This window comes from Anas platyrhynchos, chromosome 2 (genome assembly GCF_047663525.1).
Source record: "Anas platyrhynchos isolate ZD024472 breed Pekin duck chromosome 2, IASCAAS_PekinDuck_T2T, whole genome shotgun sequence".
NCBI classification, from domain to species: domain Eukaryota; kingdom Metazoa; phylum Chordata; class Aves; order Anseriformes; family Anatidae; genus Anas; species Anas platyrhynchos.
In genome coordinates this window covers 146,907,616-146,913,697 of record NC_092588.1, presented here as the reverse complement: position 1 = coordinate 146,913,697, position 6,082 = coordinate 146,907,616, and positions in this window count along the sequence as shown.

The following is a 6,082-nucleotide window of genomic DNA, read 5'->3' as shown; positions in this document are numbered from 1 at the left end:
CAAACTAGTATGGCTACAGGGAGGAATAAAGAATCACATTTCATGTCAAAATTGTAGGTTACAAGAAATTCTGCAAGAAATATCTATTCCAAATAGGCCAATCAACTCAGTTTTTTCCCATAAAAAATGAATATGTGTTACTTCTGACACGTGTAATATAACTATTTCAATTTTCCACAATCTGACACTTTCTTTTGTATATTATTTTTGGTTTGTTTTGTTTCCCCTGTGGTCACCTATTAAAAAAAAAAAAAAGTAAAAAAAAAAGTAAAAAAAAAAAGTAAAAAAAAAAAAGAGACCCATAAAGAGACCAAGCTTAAGGATTTGAGCTTTGAATTTGCACTCACTATTTCTTGCCTTCTTTCTTTCTTTCTTTCTTTCTTTCTTTCTTTCTTTCTTTCTTTCTTTCTTTCTTTCTTTCTTTCTTTCTTTCTTTCTTTCTTTCTTTCTTTCTTTCTTTCTTTCTTTCTTTCTTTCTTTCTTTCTTTCTTTCTTTCTTCCTTTCTTTCTTTCTTTCTTTCTTTCTTTCTTTCTTTCTTTCTTTCTTTCTTTCTTTCTTTCTTTCTTTCTTTCTTTCTTTCTTTCTTTCTTTCTTTCTTTCTTTCTTTCTTTCTTTCTTTCTTTCTTTCTTTCTTTCTTTCTTTCTTTCTTTCTTTCTTTCTTTCTTTCTTTCTTTCTTTCTTTCTTTCTTTCTTTCTTTCTTTCTTTCTTTCTTTCTTTCTTTCTTTCTTTCTCTTTCCCTCTCTCTCTTTCCCTCTCTCTTTCCCTCCCTCCCTCCCTCCTTTCCTTCCTTCCTTCCTTCCTTCCTTCCTCCCTCCCTCCCTCCTTTCCTTCCTTCCTTCCTTCCTTCCTTCCTTCCTTCCTTCCTTCCTTCCTTCCTTCCTTCCTTCCTTCCTTCCTTCCTTCCTTCCTTCCTTCCTTCCTTCCTTCCTTCTTTTTCTTCCCAGTGGGTGGGATGATGCCCTAGTAGCAATATAATATCTTCTGCAGAGGGTAAATGGTAATGTGGAATATAATATACTTCTTACCCTGAAATAACGTAAACACTGTGAAGTCATCAGTGAAATGATGTAAGTAATCTGATGACATGAGCAACAGAAAGAAGACATCACTGCTTACACTACTCTTATTTTAGACTTGAAAATTACACTAATATTCTTTTAGAATGTTATTATACATAAATCTCTAAGCTGAGCACAACCCACTGTTTTTTAAACATCCAGATTCAGACACATTTGTAGGCTAAAGGGAATGTTACAGAATAAGAACTTTCCATATTATTTGAGAACATTTATATTTTAGTCTTTTTGTTTTTGTTTTTGGATTGGGGGCAAGGGCAGGGGAGGGGGGTTGAGTAGAGCTACAGAAAATAATTTCAATTGCTGCTGTAGTTATTAATTCTTGTTGCCCACTATCCATGTCAGTCTATCAGAGAAAAAGATTTTTCATATATAAATTATGTGAAGTCTACAGTTTTCATTCCACGTGGCAGAAATACTACAATAGCCTTATAAAATATAATAACTTCCAGTTATCATATTATATGGCACAAGGTGAATGTAAAGCAGAGAATTATACAGACATTATGAAGTATCCATACCCACAGAGTGCAAAGAAAAATGATATTCAATTTTCATGTGTGGTTTAGATTTGAAATTCTTTCTTGAAATGAAGACATTAATATTTTGTAAAAGTAAAAGGTCATTTATCAGTAGCATTCACAGATTGCCAGTAAAAGATAATGCTTCCCTAGTGGACAAGCTTTTTTACAATATGCTTTCTACATACTAATGAAATCCCCAGAAAGAAACGGATGGTTCTCTAGATAAAGGTTGGGGGGGGAGGGGGGATGGGGGGGAAAGAGAAGAGGGAGAGAGACTTGGGAGAATACTTTGTGGTGAATAATGCATTTGATTTATTTCTCTCCCTTTTCTGCTTGCAAAAAGTCTAAAAACATAAATAAAAATAATTTCCAATTTTTATAGATTTGTTTGTTATTCAGAACTGCTCAGTAAGCACTTAATGCATTTTTTGTATTGTTAGTAAATAGAGTCCATACCACGGTCTATTGGTGAGCTAAGAAATACAATATTCTTTTCTTTTCCTGAGTTAAGTACTATACCTAGGAAGAAGGAAATATCCATCTGATAATTTCCTAAAAACATATTTATACGAATATTATCACCAGTCCCAGAATTACAACTAGCAGATGAAGCACCGTAGAGTTCTTTTTCAGCTAAGGATTGCCTTTTAAAGTTCTCAGGAGATCTAGCTGTTTTTCATTAATATTGAGAACTTGGAAGCTTCAGACAGTGGTACTTGAACAGCTTATTTCTTGGGCAATAACAGCAGAAGTAACAGGGAATTTTCTAATGATAGAATTTCCCTCCTTGGGAAATTCCATTTGTTGAAATGGGAAATTCCCAAAGTAATGTAAAGTTTCCAAAGAAATGCAGAGCCTGGGAAGGAATAGGGAAGAGCAATGTGTAAAGAAAAAAAGAAAGAAAAAAAAAAAAGGAGGAAGAGGAAGAGGAAGAGGAAGAGGAAGAGGAAGAGGAAGAGGAAGAGGAAGAGGAAGAGGAAGAGAAAGAGAAAGAGAAAGAGAAAGAGAAAGAGAAAGAGAAAGAGAAAGAGAAAGAGAAAGAGAAAGAGAAAGAGAGAAAAATTTACCTTCTCTATATTCCTTCCTCCCTCCATCACTCAACAGGGGAACTAGAATAATACTGCATTTTTTTGTTCACTAAATGTATCATTGAAAAAGAAACACTTCACAAAGATACGACCATTACTGCTACTGTTGCTAGTCAAGATGGTAGAACTTTGAAACTGAACTCAGTTCAAAATACAGATTCAAGTTTAAATTTAGGTCAAATTTAAAAAAAAATAAAAAAATCCATGATGAAATATGGTTTTCAATTATGAAGTACTTAATTTTGTCTGAACTGTCTTTTCTTTTCTTTGTATTTCTTTAAAAATGTTGCTGTTTAACAAGAAAAATGTGTTCACATGATTATGGTAAAATAACATGAAATACTTCATCATCTCAAGATATATGTATATATTTTAAATCTTGCATATGAACTCTTTTTATGTGTTTTAGATTTCGTTTCCTCCTTCCCTTGTTTGTAATAGTTAGTTCTGTACTACTGTAATTTCACAAATAATTCTTGTTTTCCTCCACAGCCTTTCCTCTTTGAGAACTTATTTTTCAAAGTATCCAAAAACAAAGTTACGCAGTTTTACTCAACAGTCCAGAGATTTACTAATAGGGATGATTTTTGTTCTCAAGTCAAAAAGCTCTGAGACATCTGTTTAAATTTAAACAGTTAACCCTTGTGTTCCTTTTGACTTCAGTGGGAATCGTGCTGATCTTAAAGGTAACATGAATAAGTGCTTTTGTTGGTTCAGGACACTACTGCCATTCTCACTGGAGTTCAGCAATGAATGTATGCAATAGAAAATATGCATGGCACTTGAACCAGAGAGGCTCTTATAACATAGCAGAGCCAGGCCCACGTGCCCTGAAAATAATTCCCATGCTATATTTTTGATGACTTCCTCTTGAAGTCAGTTAAGTGTTGCGAAATGGCAAAGGGTACACAGCTGCACAAATGCACATGCCAAGAACTCTTATCTTGTTACCTTATCAGAGATTAAGCTGATGAGTTTATAAAATTAAGGGTTAGTTTAACAGCACCTTTGAAGAAAAGTATTTTAGATGTCATTGTAGAACAGTTGGTGGTAGAAATACAGCCACCTCCAGTGAGGTTTAAGACAAAACAAATGCTGAGAAGGGTCAGAAGGTCTAAAGACCCATACAGGGGATTGCTTCTAAATGCCAGTGTACAGGGTCATGTCATGTTGTGATCATCAGCCCAGAGGGAGTTGGACACAGATGGGCACAGCTGTAATTCCGTAGCAGCAGACCACATTTCAAATTGCCTGTAACCCTGAGAGAGGAGTAAGATAACTCATCCTGTGCAGGAATTGATTAAGTTTTTGAGTGCGGGTAGTTACCACAAAATGAGCAGTCCACCCAGTACAACTGCCTTCCCATATTCCTTCCACTGGAGGATACGAGTGAGGAGATGGCTCAAAGGAATGCAGCTTCAAACTTGTTATACTAGGATCAACCACAGGCTGGTACAGCTTCATAAACTACCTTCAACTATCAATAACATAAGATTACAGAGAAAAAAAAAAAAAAGCAACTGTGCTTATGTGATGAGATCAGGAAACTGACTTGAATGACACCACTTATTTTTCAGTTGAATCAGTTTCTTGGGCCAGCTGAATAAAGGGACAAGGAAGGAATACTTGCCCAGGGTGGGAGGAAGTGAAGCACTTACATCATCTTCAAAAATTTTTTTTGAAAATTCACCATCTTCCCCCTCCCCACACTTTTAATTTTCCAAGCACTAATAACTGATGAATGAGAAGAAATAAATTGTTTAAGAATTGTTTTCAAATGTCATAAAATAATTAAAATATTATGCTTCCAACTGCAATACTACACAACTATAGAATGGGACTGGCCATTCCATTCTTACTTACATAGACATAAAATATACTATGTATACAAAAAATATACTAAATATATAAAAATACTTTGTGCCACCCTGCTTGCCCTTTGGCTTGCCCTTTAGCAGCTGAAGAAAGTCATTATAACTTTGCATGTCTCAAACATATGTCCCAACCCTATACTTAGTAAGTCCACTCCTTTTTCACCAACAAAGAATACAAACTAGGATTTTTGTTCACAGAACAGACCTGAATAACCAAATGTATTCTCTCAGTAGGTAAAGTCAGTTTCATCACGTGTTGAAGAAATTTGGATCCACTATTATGAGAGTTTTTGAGTGACTAATATGGCTAAGGAGGAAAAAGGTAATCTCTAAGGAAATCACAAAATACATTGCTCTTTTGTGGAAAGTCTAGATTGTTGCTATATTTGCTGCATAGAGGAATTACAAAAAGATAATATAAGTTCTTTCTAAGGAGAATGGGGATCATAACTTACTTTTGATCCTTTTTTTTTTTTCTTTTTTTTTTTTTCTTTTTTTTCCAAATCTATGAAAAATAAACATTTTAAAAAAATCTACAGTGAGTGGAATCTTATGGAATCTTATAATCTTAGTTAATTGTTTATAGTTAATGTAAAAAAAAAAAAAAAAAAAAAAAAAAAAGCTTTGCGTTATTAACTAAGTGTTTTTTTCCAGACTGAAACAAAGCTGTTTCTTTTGGCATATTGTCACTGGTTAATTTTAAACAAGGGAAAATCCTGAAAATAGACTACTGTTTTAATGGACCTAGTTTTGATTTAAGTTCAGGGCTCTTATCTCTCTACTGTCCCTTCAACACGCTCCTTGCTCTGTTCCAAATCAAAGCTTCTCTGGACAGTTGTGTGGGTTGTCTAGCGCTGGGTAAGTTGTCTTTCATCGTTACAAACAGTAAAGCTGTCACACTGTAGTGATGACTTGGGATTTAACTGTCATAGCTACAAGACCACAGTTTATATTATGTCTGTGAAGTTTCAGAGTCAATTAGGTTAATACAAGAATAGACACGTGCTTCAAGCTTCATTGTGGTGTCAGAAATAGCACAATGAACAACAAATGCCATTTAATTAGAGCTACCAATGCAAAAAGTCACAGAAGGTTACAAATATTTTTTTAAATAAATACAATATATTTACACTTGGATAACTATAAATATCCAAGGATTTGTACAAGTTCCTAAATAAAAGACTTCTGTTTTTAAAGCTGGCATGCTATTACATTACATCAATATAAAAAAAAGCTGTTCTGAAAGTTCAGAATGCGTTTAATAAAGGCATTTGTGGTACTTGGGTTCTTTTTCCTCTTCCATCTCTTTGGGCTCTTTCTAGTTGTTATAAACATTTATCTAATTTTCTTGAAAATACTCAAATATCTCTCTTTCAGATCCTCCTTCAAAACTCCCCAGCAATAGCCTTAATAGCATAGGATTAAAAGTAGCTGAGCTCTCAGAGTACAGATGTCTGAAAAAAAAAACTAGCCATGGAAATTTTTTTTGTTCAAAAATTGAAAACAGGTTCAAATAT